The sequence below is a fragment of the Ursus americanus genome, chromosome 6 (genome assembly GCF_024610735.1).
Source record: "Ursus americanus isolate L20-20 chromosome 6, mUrsAme1.1.p, whole genome shotgun sequence".
In the NCBI taxonomy this organism is placed as follows: Eukaryota; Metazoa; Chordata; class Mammalia; order Carnivora; family Ursidae; genus Ursus; species Ursus americanus.
The window spans coordinates 68,827,511-68,849,975 of record NC_142132.1 but is presented as its reverse complement, the minus strand read 5'-3'; the positions used below and the strand labels follow the sequence as shown (position 1 = coordinate 68,849,975).

Here is a 22,465-nt window from a genome sequence, read left to right as displayed (position 1 = left end):
TAAGCTAGCACTGAAGGATGATTTCATAATGGATTTTTTTTTTTTGCCTTTGAAATTTTTAAAGGAATAAAGCTCAAATTTCAAATGTCTCCAAAAGTCAGTTTTTCCTTTTTTTATTTTTTATTTATTTATTTATTTATTTATTTATTTATTTATTTGTTTATTTTTAAAGATTTTATTTATTTATTCGACAGAGAGACAGCCAGCGAGAGAGGGAACACAAGCAGGGGGAGTGGGAGAGGAAGAGGCAGGCTCCCAGCGGAGGAGCCTGACATGGGGCTCGATCCCATAACACAGGAATCACGCCCTGAGCCGAAGGCAGACGCCCAACGACTGAGCCACCCAGGCGCCCCTTTCCTTTTTTTAAAGAGCATATTGATTGGAAGAAAATGGTCATTTCGCTGCAAACACTGTAATTCTAAGGCTACATGGACGTCGACACATAGTGCCCCCCTCCCTGACTTCATGAAAAGTTAATTTAGACAGTTTATATGAAAGTCAGGATTCTGAAAACCCCTGTTGTTGGAGGAAACACAGAAGATGACTTTGCAGACCTGAAGCCCAGTTTGAGCTGGGTGGAATGAGATTAGTGTGCTGGGAGAAAGTGTCCGGTCCCCAGGCCTTCTGTCCTTTGTGAGGAAGGTGACAGCTGAAAAGTCTGGATCAGCCCAGTGACAGCAGTGACTGTAGCACAGAGTGGTGGGCCACTGACCTTCGCCTGTCCTTGTTCCTAGCTCCCTTCACAGGGGCTGGGGCGGGGGAGGGGCTGGAGGGAGCTCCTTTCAGGTTGAAACTTTCTGCTAGACCTTTAACTGTAGTTAGGGACCCAGACGTTTACATTTTTCTTCTTTATGGTGTTGTTTTTGTTTTTGTTTTTTTTAGCCAGTTGATTAGAGTAAGACCTTCATTGCCCCACAGCTTTGTGCTCTTTGGACTGGAAATTACATGAGGTGGGAGTAAGTATTTTTTGTATGAATGAAAAGGGAATAGTTGACAAGAAAGACACGGAGGCCCCGCTCCACTCTCCCTTGCCAGCAGATCCGTGAGTCCCACCGGCTGGATCGGGGCAGGTTGTAAATGAGGTGATGGCTGCAGAGGGCAGAGTCATTGCTGGGGAGGAACCAGGTCCAATCACATTAGCTGTTCCTGATCTCCAGAATGAGAACCTTCGCTCGAGTTCAGTAAGAATCTTCTCTGATTGGTCTGCACATTAGACTCATGGGGGGACATTTGAAAAACGATGCATGCCTGGCCCCCAGCCCAGAGGTTCTGATCTATCGGAGTGGAGCGACCTGGTGCTCGGACTTCCCGAAGCTCCTGGTGATTCTAACAGGCGGCCGTGGCCAAGACCCCCCAAGCCTGTTCTGGGTCAGCGCTCTCGCCTAGAGTCAGGATGGCCCATAGGAGCTTGGGGGAGCTGCTCTTCCCTTTTGCGCTTTTGGGGTCATTGGCACTTTTTCTGATTTCTGGGACTTGGAATTTCTAGGCAAGTTAAATGGTGTTAGAGATTCTGGCCAGATCTAAGAAAGAACCTATTAAATTTGGGGGACTCAGGCCATTTAGTGTGGTTGGCTTGGGAGAAGCTTTAGTGGACACTGGAGTCTACTGATATTCCTAAAACCTTAAAGGGGATGCTTACAACGAGACTGGGGAAAGAATTGAATGGCTCCCTTTAGTGCTGGGCCAAAGTGTTTTTCCCAGAGAGAGAATGAAGATAGAACTTTCCGGAACAAAATTATACAGGCACAGTTGCTCCTGACAGAGCTGTTAGAATAGATGATTAGGAGCATACAGTGAGGTTCCTGGAAGAATCCCTGCCTGGGGCCCCTCTGGGTGTTAGCCAGTGTCTCCCCTTGACATTTTGTCTTTGGCACCAGCCCCTCTGACTCAACTTCCCCTTGTGTTTTAACTCTCTTCCCAGGACCAGCTGCCCACTGTCATTAGCTGCCCCTTCTCGCCCATCACGAGCCTTAACCACTTTGTAGCTCCAGCTGCATTTTCCTTTTCCCTGCCTTTTAGTTCACGTTTTATATTTGCGTTTTCTGTTACCAGGTGAAATTGGAGTCATGCCCTACAAGTCTGTTTTAGCCGGGAGGAGTGATGGAGTGAGTGAGGTCACTGAGAGATTGGAGGGGTCAAGGGCTGTAAGAAGTATCGGGGCTGGGACCAGTCTCCTGGGAGACAGGAGACTAGAGGGTCAGAGCTCCGACCCATGGGAGCAGCTGAGTGGAGCTGTCGGAGGGCCCTGAGCTTGCCTGTGTGGGTTAGCATTGACCATCCAGAAGAGCCCGCCTCTGCCTGCCCGGCAGGGTCTCTGCCCTTGGTGCATCCACGGAGAATACATATACTATAGGCCAGGTGGTCCAACTATATGCCTGCTACAAGTCAACTTTTCTAAAGATCTTCATCAGAGCTCTGTGAATGTTGCTTATTTCACACGAGGATTTTTTTTTTTTTAATGGGATATCTTTATTTTGTTCTCTGTGTTGCTGAGCATTTCTGTCTTTTCATTTTATTTTGACAACTTGTTGGAAAATTCTTGCCACTTTGCTAACTTTCAAGATGCCTAGCAACGTTTTATAGATATTTTGGAGCGTTTCTCTCTAATCATTTTAGTGAAACCATAATAAATCATTTTATGAAAAGCACCCTAGAGACAGTAAATCTTTCCTGAGTGTTGTTTCAGAATGCCGTATTCCGCAGAGCTACAGATATTTTTTAAAATTTTTATGTAATGCAGTCTTTCTGTCGGGTCTTAAAAGGAACACCGTTACTTAATAGCCCACTTAACGTTCAGGAATATCTGGAAAAGTGGGTTGGTGTTGGTGTGCAGGCTGAATGCAAGCAGCCTATAGGGCCAGGGCAGGGGGTCGGGGCGGGGGGGTGCTGACTGGGGCTGGCTCCTGCCTCCAGCCCCTGTCTCAGGCCACAGCAAGGACTCTGTAAACACAGCCCCTTAAGCAAATGGGTATTTCTTGACTGTTAGGCAGGAGTTTGACCAGATACTTTAACATTTTAAAGGCATCTTTGTGGGGGAGTAGAATATTTGACTTAGAATTCTCAGAGAAAATATCTTCTTGTTTTTCTTGCAAGTGTTGTTTTTTTGTTTGTTAGGAGATGTAATAATTTATGCAGCCCCGAAAAGATGTTCTTTGGATTCATTTTGCAGCTGGTGTCTGAGCCTCCTCAAAAATTTGGATTTACCTGCCTGTGTCCAAGCCCTCAGTTGGGCTTCTGTCACGTGGGAATCTCTCGCCGGGAAGGAGCTGACCTTCTTCATTACTTACAAGGAATTTGCCCCCTCTTCCGTTTTTCCAGTTGTGCAACAGAAAAGAATGCGATGTAGAATTTAAGGAGAGAGAGACATTTTCACTCCAGGATTCTTTCTTGAGTGATAAACATATAGAAGGGACACACCGAAGTTCAAAATATTAGTGTTCCTTTCTATTTGATAGTAAGAAATTAGTCTTGTTGTTAGTTTTCTAAGGTCTTTAAGGAAAGGTTCTGGAAAGTAATTTTTTTCTAATTCTAGAAAACGTAGCAGTTTACCAAGTTTTTGATTAACAATAAACATTCCTTTCTTGGATGATTCAGGGAGTTTTTCTCGGTCCTTCTAAAGCCTTTGGGCCAGCAGTGGATAGACAGCATGATAAATCAGCTCTTGTTTGATTTTCACACATAAACCAGAAGTTATTTTGATTCAATACCAGCAGTCATAATTTATAAGAGAACATGACTCTTGTTTTTTAAGAAGTAAACATTTTAGGTGGCCACAAGCATATCTCAAAATGAAGAACCTTTAAAAAAACAAGTGGCAGGTGGTCCCATTCAGCTCTACCAGTTAAGATGTGTTTACCTCGGGAGATGGAGCGAAAGTAATTGTATCTGGCAGATAGCAGAGTAAAATTGTCGTCACTGCTAATTATTCAGTGACTCCTATCTCTGCTGCTTCCCATTTTAATTCAGACAGTAAGTGTCTGCAAATGTCTGTGCTAAATATTCCCCTTGCTATCAGACAGCCTCTCAGAGCGTGTGTGTGCGTGTGTGTGTCTAAGAATTGATAATTTTGCATTCTTCTTTTCCTTGCCTTTCTCTGGTGGTTTATTTTCAGCGGAAGACTGGTGGAAGTAGGTGATGCAGCCATCTTTTCCCCTGATCCTGGTCGCCCCTTTCGGCAGCGACCAGTGGGAGAGAAGAGACGGGCTCGGTGCGCGGAGTCAGGAGGACTGTCCCACTGGGGGCACCCGTGGGTGTGGCCCTAGTGGCAAGTGGTGCCATTTCTACTGGGTTTTTAATTTTCTTAAAGTGAGAGGCTTAGCATATTCCAGTAAATTAAAGATTGACACGTGAAAAATGACTTTAGTTCCTCCTGTGCAAGGATCAGTGGGATGTGTAGCCTTGTCCCCTCAGCTGTTTAAAGAAAAATGATTCCTGTTCCCCGGCCGCTTGGTGAGGAGTTGTTTGGTACAAGGCCTCTCATTTACAGCAGGCACCCTATCTTTTTGACTCTCCGAGCCTCTGTCTCACTGTGGCCTCATGAGGGAGACCAGAAAGCCACGTCAGTGGGTAACCGGCATCAGGAGGCCAACAGGGAGAGTCAAGAAGAAAACCAGACCAGAGGCAAATGTGCTAGACAGTCAAGTAGTTCCGGGTTAAAGGTCAAGCCAGTCTCTGCCTGTAGACACAACTGGCCGCAGCCCAGCCGCATGCATCCCAACATCCCGGCGAGGGGCAGCTGGCCTGGGAGGGTCTGCCCAGCAGGCCTCCTGTGCACCCCGCTGTCCTGTCTGGTCCGCTTGCAGCACTGGTCGCCACCCCCCACCTGGCCCCCACCTGGCCCAGCTGCTCTTTTGCACCCTGGGCAGACCTGGGGGTGCAGGAAGAGGGGGACAGTCCGCATGAGCCCTGCGTATCATCCACGTGTTACAGGATTGATTCCAGTCCCCTACTGACCCATGTGGAACATTTCCCTACTCATTTTTTTTTTAAACCCCCTCCCTGAAATATAAATAGTTGAATTGTTTTCCAGTCTGGTCAGGGAAGTCGAGAATCGCAAGTGAAATGTTTGTGTGATAGGCAGAGTTACTCATTTTTGTTTCACTAAGTCTTTCCGTTTACATATTGACTGTATGCTCATGATCCCCATTCAGGCTGATGCCTTCACACAGGGGGCTGGAGGCACAGGGAACAGACGCTGAGCCCTCTGCCATTCTCCCCTCGGAACCCCAAGCCACACCTCTACACGAGCCGTGTTCTGATTTTCCAGCTTTTCCTTTAAGCAGACCTTAACTTGCTCAAGGTTTAGCACCTCTTGTTGGTTCCAGACTATACTGAGGGAAGTCTGACAAAGCACAGGACCTCCCGGTTGGTGTTATCTGTGTTTTGAGTTGATGAATTTCAATTCTCTCCTTAAGGGATTGCTTCTCCATCCGGTTTTCTTTGTCTCGTGCACGTTAATGAATTTACTGTTTGATGTGTTGACTTTGGTCTGCTGTTAGTTGGAAGAGCTCACTCTCTTTCAGCACAGGACCAGTTTTTCCATTTTGTGCGGGTACAGGTATGACTGCAGGGCTGACACCCCCTTCCTGGCAGGTCCTGTGGGCAGGGCCCCATGCTCTGTGCTCCGGGCTCCCTTTCAGGAATGGGGTGAGGCTGGGGTCCAAAGTCACATTTAATACCAAGTCCACTGTGTTGTTGTTGTTGTTTTTTCTCTATACCTTCCTCTTTCCAGAAAAGAATGTGTATCAACTCAAAATTTCTTTCTTCCTCCAGCAGCTTTGTTAATGTCAGTGCTATGGCTGAGTTAAATTTCTTTCTTCTCTTTTTCCTTCTTCAGTATTTACACTTAGGCTTAATTTGTTTGCTTTTTCCAGACTTAAGTTGTGCCTGAAAATAGAGCCTTCTTGAATCTCACTGCTCAGATCCATGGCACCTGCACTTTAGAGCAACCACGAAGGGTCATAAAGGATGTTCTTGAGATGTATTCCGAAGGCTTTTTTAAATAGCCGACCTGGTAGCCCCCCCCCCCCCCTTTCCTGTCCCACCCCTGAGACAGAGGGGAGAGTATGTGGGAACAGGGAGATGAGGACGATGTCCTCTCCCATGCCTGGTCTTCTGAGATGTCTCGGTGTCTTGTTTCCCTGGTGGGGAAGGGGATGGGAGAGATGGAATTCCAAGCCAGGGGACAGGGTTCCATGTACATTCAGATGGGCTGTGGAGGCCCAACAGAGGAAGCCTTTGCTTGGGACAGAGGTGAGCTCCCTGTTTGGCTGTGGAGTCTAAATCCTAGAGTGAGTGGGTGGTTTGTGAGTTGCTGCAGGGGTGCCCATTTAAGCCGTGCACCTATTATTTTGGGAATTAGACCCTATTTTTTCTTCTGTTAGATTCCCATGCTTTCCCATAAATAATGAGGATTTTTTGTTTTTTATTTTCTTTGTACAGTCAAGCGTGCTGCTTTTATGAATGAGAGTATAGACGTGAATGTGCTTCTCAGTCTCCGGCTGGGTTCAGCACAACGGATTTATTCTAAGATTCATATAGTGAAGTTGTCGAATTGACAGAGAATTGAGGGAAGATGTAAGTGAAAGGCATCGAAGTCTGTTATCCAGTGAAAAATAGGTCTTTGTCCATTTAAGTTGGACAACTGGGTTGTTTGTAAGTTACGCCAAGGATATTTTTAGAATTCAGGATCTCATCTTAAGGCTTCCAATTATTTTGATTTCCCAACAGACTCTAAAGGGTACAAGAACAGTGAGACGGGAAAAAGAGATAATTTCTGCAGACATAAGCCCAACTGAATCTTACTGCGGTAATTAATTGGCAGAAAATCAATAATTCAGTGAGAAGTCTCTCAGCCAATGGTGGCGGAAGACAATGCAGTGGATGTTAGTGAATTTGGGAGAATGTACAAGTGTCAGTGAGCTAATTGGGTGAATTTACATACAGTGTTACTGTAGTGTCGCACAAGACTAGTCATTGGGGAAATTTATAGGAGATTAATGGAGACCCAAATGTTTAAATACTTTAACCATTTGCCCTTAAAGAGAAGCCTCAATAAACGTATACTTGGCTTAATGAATTAAGATGGACCTACTTTTTGCGTTGTCATCTGATGATTAAGAAATGTTAGCTTACTTGCTTTATTTCTCAAATTTCTTTCCCTGTGGGAGTTGCCATCTAAATGTTCCTTTTTAAGATAGTGATTCTTGAATGTTTTGGTCTCGGGACTTTTGTACACTCTTAAAAATTATTGAGGACTCCAGAGAGCTTTGTTTATTTGGTTATGTCTATCAATGTTTATCATATTAAAAATAAAAACCAAGAGATTTTTCAAAAACATTATTAAATTAAAAATAATGAATTCGTGTAAACATAAATACCATTTTTTGTCAAAAGTTGCCATTTTCCAAACCCAGAGAAACCTTATTAAGAAGTATTTTGGTCTTTTTTGTTTTGTTTTAAACATTTTATTTATTTGAGAGAGAGAGCGAGAGAGTGAGCCTCTGAGTGGGGGGGGAGGGGCACAGGGAGAGGGAGAAGCAGACTCCCCGCTGAGCAGGGAGCCGGATGCGGGACTTGATCCCCGGACCCTGGGATCATGACCTGAGCCAAAGGCATACTTTTCACCGACTGAGCCACCCAGGTGCCCCTAAGAAGTGTTTTGTAATTTTTTACATCTTTATATAAAACTGCCTTTGATATTTGGCATAATGGAAGACAGCTGGGTTCTCATCTTTGCACCTGCATCTGTTCTGATGTGATATGTTGTTCTGGTTGCCACGTCTGATGAAAATCCAGCTTCCCACAGATAATGTGGTTGGGGAAAGGGTGGGAACGGGAGTATTTTAATTTATTTTTAGCTATTTGTGGGTCTTCTTCTTTGCTAAACAAGTGGTAGTTTCTTAAAGGTTGGTTGAATGTGGATTCTGAAACCATATATATGAACTTTTGAAACTCCATTCTGTGTATGGTTTTGAACATCGGTCATTTGGAAAATCAGTCATTTGGAAAATCTCCCCAAGTGTTGTTACATTTTATCTTGTAATTAAAAAAAAAAAATCATGTCACCAATTAGAAGAATCTTTAAATATAGGGAAGTTGTCACCTTCACAGTGCCCATGGATGTACACGTTCTTAAAAAGTCTATGTTTTGCCCAGAAGCTGGGCTCTCATTCATGTATCGGCTGTTTTCCTCGAAAGCAGGCCCGTGTTGTTCCTTTCCCGGAAAGTGTCTAGCACGTGGCCATGTCTGGAGAGCCACGCCTCTCCAAAGTACAAGGCGATGTTTCGTGAACAAAGTGGCTTGTGTGCCCCACGCTTTGTCTTAGGGGTGGTTTCCCGCGCGATGTGTGCAGCGGCGGGGGCTCTGCGTGCTCCCTGTGCCGTCCCCCAGAATGTTCGAGAGTACGTGGGCCCAAGGTCCCAGATTTAATACGATTCATTACTTTTGCTTCATCCTCTAGGACATGGCCTGAGACCCTCTTATCTATCCATCTATCTATGTTTCATTTTTATTATTTTATTTATTTATCTACTTATTTCACTGCAGTGTGTGGCATGATGCCTAGGACAGCCGGGGGGCCGCTGCCTTGCTTCGCCCTAAGGCTCAGGTAGTTTTACACATTGTTGCATTTGTACGACTGACACAGCACACAGGCAGATGGGACCTTAGAAGAATTATGAAAGTCTGACCTCACGGATGCAGTTGAAAAGCCTCAGGGACCAGAGGGGCCCCACGGTTCACACGTTTGTGAACCGTTGCTTTCAGACGGATGGAGAAGGCGCTCATTGAAGTGGGAGCTAGGCTTGGTTTGTACGGATGGTACAGAGACGGACCCTAGACATGGCGCAGGCCAGAGGTCAAGTGAGTTACCGGTGTGTGGAACTTTCCTTGGGGGATACCAGCTCAGGTGTCCTGAGCGTCTAAATCGGTGCCTGGTACGTGACTCAAGAAGTACTGTTGTAGTTTGAATACATAGATCAAGAGTCACGGGCTTATAAATTCAATGGTTTTTAAAAAATCACGTTCATCAAGTTTCCCTTGTATCATACGGTAATTAAAAAGTTGTGGAATGTGGCTGCATGGCCCCTCCCATCCCATGCTGTGCCCTGGATGCTGGGGCCACGGCCGTCCTTGTCCTTAGCTGCCCTGGCCCTTGGAGGTCTGTTTCCTGTTCCCTGGAGGTCCCTGTCCCCTGCTGTGCAGAACGCTCCAGCAATCAGAACTGCAAGCCGACGTTTGCTCAAGAAAGCCAGTGTTTTCCACGATTACATGTGCCCAGTGACCAGGGCAGCATCGAGTCGGTTGTGAAATCGACTCTGCTGTTGATGAGAAAGTGTCGTTCCTGCTTTTCATCGTGACCTTTGGCAGTGGGTGTCCTGTTCGAAGCATCCTCCCGTGTGAATTCTTCTTCGGGCGGCTCCAGAAGAGAAGGGTTTTTGTGCCTAGAGGAAAACCTTGTCATTTCTGCCAGGGGTCTTCTTTGTTTCCTAAGCAGAAATTCATCTGGGGGATAGCAAGGATGGATTTATACTTTGTGGGTGAGAATGACTGCCTTCGTTTTGGTTTTTTGTTCTTAGAAATTAAGTCATTCAGGTTAGTTGGTGACTCGTGCGTTGATATTTTGGCCTGTTTTATTTTTCTCTTGAGTTTTCTGATTTTGTGGGGTGGGATGAGGGACTCTGCAGTGAGCGTGGACTACCCAGGCTGGAGCGAGTCCTGTAGAACCTGTCGAGAGCAGTTGAGGTTTCCTTCAACTGCTCTTTGCATTAGGAATCCCCCGTTGTAGAGGCTTTGTGGAGACAGTGTGCTGCTCTGGGTAAATGAAAATGAAAATGTCTGATAAAATATTAATAAATACCTTATTGGATGTCTGCTTCTGAAGATGTAGATGAGAGGAGCCTAGACGTTCTGTTGTATGGCTGTCTTTTTAACTGACGTCATTATGATCAAACAGACGTATGGGATCATTGAGAAGATATCAAAGGGCAATGCGGGCAGAGCTGTGGCAAAACCCACTGCCCCAGCCCCGCCCAAACACACGAGGTCTTGAGGAGGAGCCCAGACGTGGTGTTTTGCTTTCATGTGGGATTTTTCTAGAATAGCTGATGAAGCCAAGCTAAGTAAATATTATCTCCTTTTCACATTGGCCTTTTGTTTTGCAGTACCATTCCAACTGTGTTCTCTAGCGTTCTTTTTCTTGCTGGTATTATTTTTACCAATTAGAGGTACCACTTTTCCAGCCTTGCTCATCACACTCTCCTTACTTTGGAGCCTGTGAAATCTTTCATTCAGTTCAGCAGGCGTTTATGGAGTGTTTGGAAGTCAGTAGTGGTATTATCACCGACCCGCATCTTGGTTTCTCGTCGTTTCTAGAAGCCCTGCGATTTGCATGTTCAGTACCAGCATGCCTTCCCTGCCCCTTCACTCTGCTTTTTCCCCCTGTTGGGTTATTCAGATTAAGAGAACTTTGTGATGGAGAAAGACTGTTCCAGACTGATGTTCTTCCTCCTTTGTTCTCTTTGTGTTGTTTCGCTGCTCTCCTTTTTTGCCCTTCTGTGTGTGCCCACAGCTGCAGGGGTCAAACTGTGGGCCCCTTCTTTGGAGTGGGAAGACTTTTGGGGGGCGAGAGAGAGCGGAAGGAAAGGGGAAGGAGAGAGGACATTAGAGGAGTTTCTTCTCCTTTGATCACTTTCCATTTGTGCAAAGTTCCTGACCTTTGGCCCGTCTCATTCTTACCCCCAACTTAGAGACTGTACCTCTTGTGTAATGAGACCACGTTGTTCTGCGGTGGCAGGATGACCACTTCCGGAGATGAGGTTGTAAAATATCTTCTTTCACTGGGGGAATAGGGGGACTCAGCTAGGAAATAAGCAGTAGCCTCTAGACTAGGATACTGACTGTGTTTATCGGAGCGTCACCTAAAGGTCTAATATATTGGTACCAAGAAAACTGATGCAACACATGTTTTCTTGAATACAGCTGATAACCTAAATGGATGGGTAAAGGTTATTCTCTAATTACACTTCAAATGGTCTCCTTGTATTTTTCCCCCACATTGTGTATCAGTTACAGAAGTTAGCTTTGCCTTTTCCACGTTAATGTATATAAAAGAAAGGTCTATGTCTCAGTTGAGTAGATTCATAATTGTTTAATACCTGAAGAAAGTGAAATAATGGGGCATAAATGAAATGTGCCCTTACTTCTTAATAAATGGTTGATACATATCAGCTGGGATACTCCTCCCCCTCCCACCACCCCAAAGGTGGCAGCATAGTTATTATGTAACTTTGCACGGTCAGATTTCTTTCCTTCTGTTCTGGATGTGGTCAAGCCTGCAGTAGACAAATCTATACCAATACATTTTCCCTTTCTCATTTTTCTTCCATCTGGTTTACCCAGCCTGTCATAGATTTTTCATCTTGCACTTTGTGTAAGTGATATTTAAGGATGACTCGAGAAATGCATCCAGTCATGGGCTCTTTCCCTTCCAGTGTCAGAAAACAGAGATGGCACTGCCAGCAAGGTTTTCAGTCGGGGCATTTTACATTTTATGAACACCAGTAGGCATCTGTGTGAGTTTAGACTTCTAAAGTTTATTATGGTTGCTATTAGCAGCTATCCTTAAAATAGGGAATCTACTTAAATTTCTGAAGTATGTTTTAAACTTTTCTTTTCTTGACTGACTTAATGAACACGATTTTAGGTGTATAATAGAGGATCCCCCCACTCTTAAAATGACCTCGTAACATCATTACATTAGAACTTTATTCAGCCTGTAGAGAGTGTGGGACGCCATGGTTGCCAAGTGTGCTCCATTGGCTCACGGGCGCTCCTAAGGTTGGATCAGCCTTCAGCTCTCAAGATAACAAACCACCACATTAAGGAATGCTACTTGCTTATGCGTTAAGTTTTGCTTGTCTCCATGCAGGTAATAAAGCAAACCAGCGAATGCAAGGACATGTTTCAGCTGCGTGTGCCAAGTACAACATCCTATTTCTTTTTCCTGGATAGGTGTGCTTGTGGTGATGCGTGTGAATCCACCAGGCACATCTTTCTGCTAATAAAAATGTTCCCGGTTCTCATGCTAAAATTATATCATTATTCATCATGTATTACAGACTGCGTAGAGGAGGGGGTGTTCACCGAGCAATATCATGACTTTTCCTGCTCCACCCTCCGCTGGAGCAAGTCTGAAAGCCACTGTTTGGGTGTGTGAGCGAGCGTGGCAGGGCAAGGCACTGAAAGAGACAGCTGGACAGACCGCCCGTGCTTGGTTGCCTTGGTTGCAAGTTTGGACTTCGTGGCCACTGAGGAGTAGTTAATGTTTCTAGCTCAATTTAGCAAGGGTGTACTGGATCCCAGGAGTCCTCCTTATTTATCCTGTTTGTGGGAAATACTGAAAGAGCCCAGAGTGTTTCCTCTGCCACATCAAGGGCATCTCAACAGCCAAGGAAATTTACTCTTAGAAGTTCAAAGAAAAAATAATGCAATAAATTTATGGAAAAGGGCTGCAGACTTGGAATGAATTGTGACATCATCACCAGCCGTTATTTTTGAATACAAGAAGCTTCCTGCTTAGGGTGATGCATTTCACCAACTGGGTATTGATTACCTATTAAGCCTCAGGCCTCTGCTCATGAATTCCTGATTGAAGGTGGCAGACATCTATAAATAAATCATCATCTTTGAGACTGACTGAAAAATGTCAGAACAAAGGTGTAAGAATTGGTCTCTGGGGGTAGTAGAGAGCAAGAGACGCTGTCTGTCTGGGAAGTTTTTCTCTAAAACTTTTTTCATCTGGAAATGTCTGAGAAAGTTTTGTTGGAGTGAAGGCCTTTCACTGAGGCTGTGAAGGATGCTGGTATTTTGGGTGATGGGAACTATAGTGCTTCTTTATTTGGGAAAGATCCTATTGATACCCTGACTGAGGCCATCTTAGGGAATTACTTAAAGGCTCTTCTGAGATTTAAGTTATGTATGGCTCAGTTTTGCACAGGTAATCCATTGGACCATTGGTTATGAATGACAGAAACCCAACTTTAAGCCAAAAAGGAAAGGCAATGCTCAGGCAACTGAGGCGTCTACGAATAGTGAGCTGTAGGCATTGTTGGGTCCAGGGGCTTTAACATGGCCACAGAGGCCGCAGAGACTCTTCCTCTGGAGCTGTACTCTTCTCTGCTTAGTTCTTCACGTCAGCCCTCTCTGTGTGATCGGCAAGATGGCGGCCAGTAGTCCAGGCTCACTTCTTCCTGGCTTAGCACTCACAGCTGAAGCAGAACTTCTCCCTCCCCAGACCCCAGTGCTCTCCAGGAAGGATGTGGATGACTGTGCTTCCATCTTGGACGCTGAACTAGGCACCTGTGAGGGTGTGGGGATGCTGTGCCCTGAGGGGCTCAGTGGACAGTGTGGCATAGGGGGCCGGGAAGTTTCCTCACAGGAGCCAGAGGAAGGGAGTGCGGGCAGACAGACACTGCAGCTGTCGTGGGTCACGACAGCAAAAGAGGGCTCGTGCAGGGAGAGCAGACCCGGCAGCTGAAGTACGTACGGAGCATGCGTGGGTCAAGGGGGAGGTTTGGCAGGAAGGATGGGAGCTCAGCTATTTGCATGTTGGGTGAGAGGTGCTGGTGGGGCATTGATGAGGCAGCTAGCTGTTTGGGCCCAAGACGATCGGTAAAGCTAGCATGGTCCCACTGTAGGTGATGGATTACAGAGATAGGCATGGGATAAGCATGGAAATGCATAGAAGGAGCTCAGTGAGGAGGGTCATACGTTCGCCTGAATCACATGACATTACTGCCAGTGTAGGTCAAAAATGGCAGCACAGTGGCAATGTCATATGGTTCAGCCTCTTCCATGGGAATTCCATTTAGAAATGCCTGTGTTCTTTCTTCCAGATGCATGTTGTATGCTCTGCACTGTGCTGGCCTCTCCTGGTCTCATTCTCTTTAGCTTTCAAGTCTCCACAGAGAGCCAGTCTTTTTTCCTTCCTCTTTTCTCCCTTTCCCCTTCTCCCCATTTCCCTTTATCCCTCTCTTCTTCCTTCTTTCTTTGGGAAATGTTGATGGGGTGCTTTTGAAGTGCAGAGCACAGTGCTTAGTGCTGGATATGTAGTGTGGACCTTGTGCCTGCCCTCCTGGATTCTAGAGTCTCGATATGAAAACAGTGTTGGGAGGCTGATTGTATGCTCTGTGAGGTGTGGTTGTTGTAGGGTTGATGAATATTCTTAGGAGGTGTTGGTGTTGAAGGGCTCATAGGATGCTGGCTGTGGTATAGTGTTGTAGGGGCTGATGGAATGTTCTGGGGAGGCATTCAAGTCCTAGATTCTTCTTGACTCATCCTGGGTTGGGGATGAGGAAGAGGAGGTCTGCCTGAAAGTTGAATAGGGTTGTATCTTACGGATAGATGTGAGAGGATGGGACTCTCCCTGCTACTCCTCACCCCTTCGCCATGGTTCAACTACTCAGTGTTACCTGCTATAGAAAACCTTTTATTACCCGTCTCCCTCTTCCCAAAGCAAAATTTCTCCTCCCCCTGCCTGGTGCCCCAGTAGTACCTTAGTCGAGATTTCATCCATTGCATCCCACTGATGCTCAGGTCTACTTTCCTATGTTAAGGCTGGCTCCCTCCATTAGGCAGTAAGCTTTAGGTGGCAAGAACTATGTCTTAATATGGACAGGGTTTAGTAAAGTGTTTGGATGCTGGAGGTGCTGAGTAAATACTTGTTGAATGTTAAAATAACTTTGAAGGAACTCTGTTGGCAGAGCCCTTCTGACTCCTACCTGACTTAGAAAGAATGCCAGAGTGTATCTACAAAGGAATATTATTCAGCCTTAAACAAGAAGGAAATCCTACCCATATGTGGCGAGGATGAAGCTGTAGAACATTGTACTAAGTGAAATGAACTAGTCACAGTAGGACAAATGCCACATGATTCCACTTACATGAGGTATCTAAAAATAATCAGATCCATAGGAACAGAGAGTGGAATGGTGGTTGCCAGGGTCTGGGCAGGGGGCAAATGGGGAGTTGCTGTTCAACTTTAAGCAAGTTGCTGTTGTGTAAGATGGATAAATTCTAGAGATCTGTGCAACATTGTGCCTACTAAGTTAATAATACTGTATTGTGCACTGAAACATTTGTTAAGAGAGTAAGTCTCCTGATAAGTGTTCTTACAATAAATTAAAAAAAATATATATGTATATAGCAGCCATCAACCCCTGCCCCCCCCCCAAAAAAAACCCACTTGGGTGACGTAGCGCGTCACACTACACTGAAATCACAAAGGAAATGTCTGCAGTGAAACCACATGTCTACCCATGTTGAGAGTTTTACCATATCTGACTCACAGCGCAGACTCTTTAGAGTGGTCGGTCATTTGCTTAAAGCTGGAGCTGACATTTTGTCTGTGATTTAGTCGTCTGCCTGCATAAAAACAGACCTTTAAATGGGCTGAAAACAGTTTACAGAGACCCCTCAGTCTCTAGGTGTCTACGTGCAACTGGTCGAGATAGTAAAGCCTGATGACGAGTGCTGGTGAGTGGTCAGTGCTGTTGAACGCTGGGCTTGACAGGTGCACTGCTTTCCCAAATGCAGTTCCTGGAGCAGATGGCGCTCGTCTACAGAATCCTCCATGATCCCAAGCTCTCTCTAGGAATCGACTGACTGAATCCGGCGCCGATTCCGTATTCGGTTACACACATCTAGAGGAGCTGTCTCCTGGCATGTGTAGTGTCCTTTCGGAGCAGGTGAGGTCTGGGTCAGGACTCTAGCTGTGCACCCCTGGGCCTGATGATGACGCATAGGATGTGGCTGTGGTTCACAGATTTGGTACAGGAACTGTGGCTGGCCTGTTGGCCCAGCGTGGGGGGCGGGGGTAGACAGGCAGGTATTTCTTGGTCTCGTTGCCAGAGTTCACAGGTGCAACGACAGACATCATTGCTTAGGACTTTGGCTCTTGGAAACAAGTTATTATTTGGAAAGGAATTTTTATTTTTAAAATAGAAAACAAAAACAAAATTAGCCTTTCTCTGCTGCTTTTCCTGAATACTGGTGAGCCTGTCCTAACATTGGAGAAATAATGACTTTGAGCTGGATAGGGTGTTTTTATCCTTCTCAGTGGAAAGTCAATATTTGCCTTCACTTTCTGAGAACCCCGTGTCACTGGGGAAGCAGCTGAAGAACCTGTTGGTAAGGACAAAGGGCCAGGCCTCTCTTTGCCTGCAAATCTGGTTTTTTGGCAGAGCTCCCCTATTGAATGTGAGTCGCCTCCTCTCAGCAATGGGCCAGGGGACAGGAGAGCATCTTGCCTTTCCCTGACCGTCCCTCTGCAAGACAGCCCGCGGTCCCAAGTTCTGTGGTTTGAGAGGACGAGGCTCTGCTGAAAGTTCAGTCATTTTCTTCTCTAAAGCAAAAAAAGGCAAAAGACAATAGGCAATTGCTTCATATAAACCACCTGCTTTGTAGGAAGTGAAGCGAACTCTCGAGCCGCCGGGGCCGTTTGGAGGATTTGTAGTTTCCTTTCCTGTCGGTAAACAAAGGCCGTCGGTTAAGAGTGGGGCATGGATTGTTTACAGGATGTTTGCTGTATCGAAGGAAGGAAGGTGCCTTTTACAGCGTTGTGTTCATTGTGTGGGATATTACGGCATCATTTAAAGGATCTCTGCTGGAGAAGAGAAATTAACCACAGAGCATTTAGTCATAAAACACAAACTGTTTAACCAGTCGGACTTTTAAAGACTTATTTCATAAAGTAAAGTTGAGGGTTTTATAATGTATCAGCATTAAACAAATGTAGAAAAGCAGAAAGCCTCTTTAGAGAAAAAAGAATGGGTTCTTATTGATACTTTAGAGTACTCTTTTTTTTTTTTTTTTAAGTTGTACAGGTTCATGGTTTGTGTGCAAGAAGCAGTTATCATTTATAGTGTGGTTGTGTCTCCTATGTAGGCCTTTCCAGGTTGTCTTACATCTGGTGCTCTGTCTGGGTCCCTGGTGTTCCGGCTCTGTCCAGAGACTCTTTCAGCCCTTCTAGCACAGGAGCTGGTAGCCGAGAGGTGTCATGAACACGACCGAGTGAATGTGTGCTTGGTGGACTTAATACACTAGTGAAGATGGAAACAATGATGTAAGATGCCCAATAACATATTCTTTTTCTGATTACTTAATGTTAGGAAATCTTTTGATAAATACTTTGGTGTTTTGTGTGTGTGTTAACGATACATGACATAAATTTTATTATTTTTAAGTATGTAGTTCAGTGGCGTTATATGGATTCATATTACTGTGCAACTATCTGTCTCTAGAGGGTTTTCATCTTCCCAAACAGAGATTTTGTACTCATTAAACACTAACCCCCCATTCCCCTCCCTGCCCCCCCGGCCCCTGGCAACCACCACTCTACTTCCTGTCTCTATGAAGCAGATTATTGGAGGTCCTTCATAGAAGTGGAATCCTATAGTATTTGTCCTTTTGTGACTGGTTTATTTCACTTAGCACCATGTCTTCAGGGTTCATCCACGTTGTAATATGTGTTGTAATTCCCTCATTTTTAAAGCTGAGTGATACCCCGTTGTATAGATTTACCACATTTTGTTTATCGGTTCGTTGGTTGATAGACACGGGTTGCTTCCACCTTTTAGCTATTGTGAATAATGCTACTATGAACATGGGCGGACAGGTATCTTTTCAAAACCCTGCTTTCAGGGCTCCTGGGTGGCTCAGTTGGTTAAACGTCTGCCTTTGGCTCAGGTCATGATCCTGGGGTCCTGGGATCGAGCGCTGCATTGGGCTCCCCACTCAGCGGGGTGTCTGCTTCTCCCTTTCCTGCTCCCCCTACTTGTGCTCTCTGCTCACTTGCTCTCTCTGTCAAATAAATAAATAAATACATCTTCAAAATCCTGCTTTCAGTTCTCTTGGGCATATACCCAGAGGTGGAATTACTAGATCCTATGGTAATTCTATGTTTAAATTTTTTTAGGCATTCTCCATACTGTTCTTTACATTTTTAAGGTTAGAATTGGCTATATTGGCTCCATAACTTAAGTCAGTGAGAATTTCCTTCCCCTCCCTTGCCGGTGCACGTCATCTTAAGTTTAGCTACAGTTGAGGGACTAATAATAGTAGCATTTCATCAAGTGTTTCACCAACTTCATAAAAATGGAGACAGACTGAGAAAAGTGGGCTTTCTAAAGCCACGGCCAGTTGTAGTCTTGTTGGTAGGAGGCCCGGTAATTGATCGCCATTTAGAGTGAGAGGGGCACTGTTTATACTGCGCCGGGACCATAGGCATAAACCCCGCTGTCCCAGCATAGAACACTTATTGGGGTCTGTCTTTTTTTAGGGAGCAGAGTGCAGGACTCTGGCAGGATTTAGAGAAGCCGCGTTGTTGCCGTTTCCTCCGAGCTGTGCACCTGACGCGGTTGCGTGTTGATTGCCCACCACGTCAGGAAGGAGTGCGGTCCTCAGTGCGCCTGGCTCCAGTTCAGTTTGCAGAAATTCTTACACTTTTTTTTTTTTTTTTTTTGGAAATGATGTAGCGAAAGATCATCATTTTAGGAGCCAGGCTGACGTGAGTTCATACCCTGACCTGTGTGATTCACTTTGCGCAAATAATCAATGTCTTAGAGTACCAGTCTCCTCATCCAGGAGGCAGAAAAGGCCGATTTTGTTTGTAAGTGATTGTGGATTTGGAAATAACATGGAAAGTATCTAGTGGAGCGCTTGGTACTTAGTGCCGCATATCCAGTATTGTCCGCAGATGCAATTTAAAAAAGTTAATACCAGGGGCGCCTGGGTGGCTCAGTTGTTAAGCATCTACCTTTGGCTCAGGGCGTGATCCTGGGGTTCTGGGATCGAGCCCCACATCAGGCTCCTCCGCTGGGAGCCTGCTTCTTCCTCTCCCACTCCCCCTCCTTGTGCTCCCTCTCTCGCTGGCTGTCTCTCTCTGTCAAATAAATAAATAAAATCTTTATAAAAAAATAAAAATTAAAAAAAAATAAAAAAGTTAATACCAAAAATAGACACCTGGATTAGCAGTTGTCAAAATTTTGGTCTTAGACCCTACCTTGACAACTTACTGAGGCTCCCAGAGAGCTTTTTATTATGTGGCTTATCTCTACTGTTGTTTGTGATACTTGGATTAGAATTGAGGAGTTTAAAAATAGCTACTAATTAATTTAAAATGGCAGTAAGCCCCTTGCCATCTATTATAAATAACATGTTTTGTGAAAATCACTCTTTTCTAAGACAACAACAACACATTAATGAGCAGAATGGCATTGTTTTACAGTTTTGCAAATCTCTGTAATACCTGGCTTAAGAGAATACAGCCAGACTCTCAAGCCATATGCTCCTTGTCGTGTTACTCAGCTTCTAGAAGACTCCACTGTGTCCTGGTGAAAGGAGCGTGGAGAAGGGAAATGATGTGTTTTGCTGTGAGAGTGGTTTGAACCTGGTAGACCCCTGGCAGGGCCTTGGGAACCCCCGGCACCCTCAGACCATATGTTAAAAACTGCTGCCCTAGACTTTTTCTGTGAGTCTGAACTGGGTCTGTTTCTTCTCTTGCAGGTTCTTGCTCCTGGTCGAGTGAGCTGGAACCTGCTCTTCTCCCTGCTGAGGTGAGCCCACTCCCCACCCGTACCCCAAACCACTGCTCAGAGTTTTAAATTTGAGCTGCTGTGTCCCATGAATGGTGGGTCTTTTTGTTTTTGTTTTTGTTTTTGTTTTTTAAAGATTGTTTCTGTTCCGCTTGGCTTAGGATCAAATGTTCTGATTTTTTCACCCCTCCAGCACACGCATAGGTGAGCATTGCTTGAAGAAGCCATTTGAACTTGGGGATTGTGTAAATCGGGGGCTTCAGAAGGAGGGACTGGCAAGCTCCAGTGAGTGTCCGTGACTGTGTCTGAAAGGCTATGAATCTTCAAGTTTGTTTGTGTATCTCCACATGGAGTGTCCCTTAGATTCAAGGGATAACGTGGGAGCATAGTGGGGAATACAGGGCTGCACACTGGCCGTGGTCCTGGTGGCGGGTGGGCCCTGCATTGAGGGGCCCTTGGGAGGAAGGTGATGGAGGGAGAGATGAAGGAGGGCCAGGGCTTCCCGAATGGGGCCCAGCCATGTTCCCGGGGCCCCACTGTGTCAACAGGGACACGTGCCTCCGACATTGACTAAAGGCAGAGCTGGCTGCTTCCCTCCTTGTTTGTGTTCACAAGTATTTTCCATAACAGCAGGAAATTGGATGGGTTTGGGAAGGAGCTGTCAGGAGTCACCATCCCCCTGCACGTCCAGTCTCTGGCCCTTTACCCTCCCAGGTTCTTCCATAGAGCTAGTTACTTAGTTAACGGTAGTTTAGTAATGAGCCCAGGAGAAGTTTGCATAGGAACATTACTTATACCTGCTCTCTTCGTTGTCTTCTAGTATTGCCAGCTGGCCCAGAGCGTCCTATAGAGTGCCGTCCCCTCCCTGTGAGGTCTACTCTAGGGTCAAGTCCTGCCCTTAGTGGTCAAGTCTGTGGATCGCCTTTGTTCCCACAGCCTTTGTCGCTATGTGTGTTGGTGCATTTTGAAGTCTGTGGCCTGAGAGCCTGCACTTGAAAATGTTGTTAAGTGGGCAAGCCCGTTAACAATGGCAAGGTATCACTGGAGGAGGAGTAGATACCCATCACAGGTTTTCTTGTTACCAAGTATAAACACATCAAGCATACGTGGATGGTGAGATTTCGACACTACTTGCAAGAGAGAGAGATGAGAGGGAATGAAGGCAACAGCTCAGCCTGCAAAGACCACGTTCCTTCTTGTGTGGGGCTCAGGGGACTTGGCTGAGGTGCTAAGGACCTTGCTGGAGCCTGAGTATATTCTAATATGAAAATAACAAGCAGCTAGCCTAGAGGATACCATCTCCAGACTGGTTTCTTTATGGCTGGTTTTGATGAGGGAAGTTACATTGATTTTCTACAATATGAGACTATATAAACATTTGTGATACAGGCTCACGATTTTAAGCATACTGCTTTTTGTTGAAAATTACATTCTTTAGTTTTAGAATTTATAGGTGTGTTCAGTTCAGAAAACACCAAAATACATAAAGTAGAGCATAAATCACCCTATAATCTCACTGTCCAAAGGCACTCACTGCTGATAGACCTTCTTTTAAGCCTGCATGCACACTTTAAAACAAAACGAAAGTGGGATTATTCAATTCATACTGTTTTTCCAGTTGCTTTTTTCCTTTTCTTTTCTTTAAGATTTATTTATTTATTTATTTGACAGAGAGAGTGCGACAGCGAGAGAGTGTTTGCAGGGGGAGTGGGAGAGGGAGAGGCAGGCTTCCCTCTGAGCAGGGAGCCCGATGCGGGGCTCGATCCCAGGACCCCAGGATCATGACCTGAGCCTGAGCTGAAGGCAGATGCTTAACTCCTGAGCCACTCAGGCGTCCCTCCTCCAGTTGCTTTTCTTCTTACCAATACATTGTAGCTGTCTTTTCATTGTTAGCATTTAGGTGGTTCCTACTTACTCTATTTAATGATGACTTGGCTTTTGTGCGTAGCTATACTATAATTTAATCCCCGTGGAAGGACATTTAGGTGCTTGTCAGTGCTTGGCTCTTATTAACAAAATGCTTGTATATATATAGACTTATACAACTATTTCTTTAGGATGAATTCCTAGGAAGGAATGGAATTCCTGGATGAAAGAGTACTCAGGCTTAAAATTCTGACAGATGCTGCTAGATTGACCTTCAGATAGATTGTGCCCTTGAGAATTCCATCCGTGACTCAGGAGTGAGTCTCCAGCCGGCACCAGCAGTGAATAATCTCAGTATTTTGTCTCTGATTCTAAAGGAAAAACTCTTTCATTGTTTTAATATTTATGTTCTTTAAAAAAAATTAATCCTGAAGTTAGGCACCTTTATTGGCCACTTGTAATTTTTTTGTCCACTTATCTTTGGAATTATTGCATGTACTGATTTTTTTTGGAAACTTTATTATTCTGAATATTAGTCCTTTGTGACATGATATAAGAATTTTTGCAAATTCTTAGTTACCAACTTTTTTTTTTTTTAACCGTTTGAGTTGCTTATGATGTGAACCCCGATGAACTCTTTAAGAGCGTAGTGTGGAGTAAGGCTAGTCTTTTTGCTGCATTGAAAATCCATTTCAGATGCTGTCCTAACACAGGTTATGATTACAACCCAGGTAGAGGGGCCATCACAAGTCCGTACCACGTGTCTGTTGTTAGTAAGGTCTGAGTGAAGTTCATTTGCTATTTTCTGTTGTATAAGGACGATTATCCTCACATAATTTATATGTCAAGAGTACATTGCTTGAAATCTGCAAGTTTTGTAAGAGCATCGGACCTGAGGAGGAGCTGCACTGGTTTAATTGCTGACTTGTTGCGTAATCTTAGAGGGATGGTTTTACCATTTGGTCTCCTCATTTTCCCACTGATGAAATTAGGACTTATTTAGCCT

General features: G+C 45.0%; 1 protein-coding gene across 8 annotated transcripts in view; it reads left to right on the top strand.

Annotated features, from left to right (window-relative positions):
• SIPA1L2 (signal induced proliferation associated 1 like 2) overlaps positions 1–22,465 on the top strand; it is a 212,949-nt gene that overhangs the window by 27,900 nt on the left and 162,584 nt on the right. For 6 of the 8 annotated variants that reach the window (XM_087863121.1, XM_045783693.2, XM_045783690.2 and 3 more), the window contains exon 2: positions 19,565–19,614. The gene's annotated coding sequence lies outside the window, so the exon portion shown is untranslated. Of the gene's footprint in view, positions 1–17,802; positions 18,567–19,564; positions 19,689–22,465 lie in introns of those variants that run through there. The other 2 variants (XM_087863120.1, XM_087863122.1) reach the window with 2 other exon arrangements.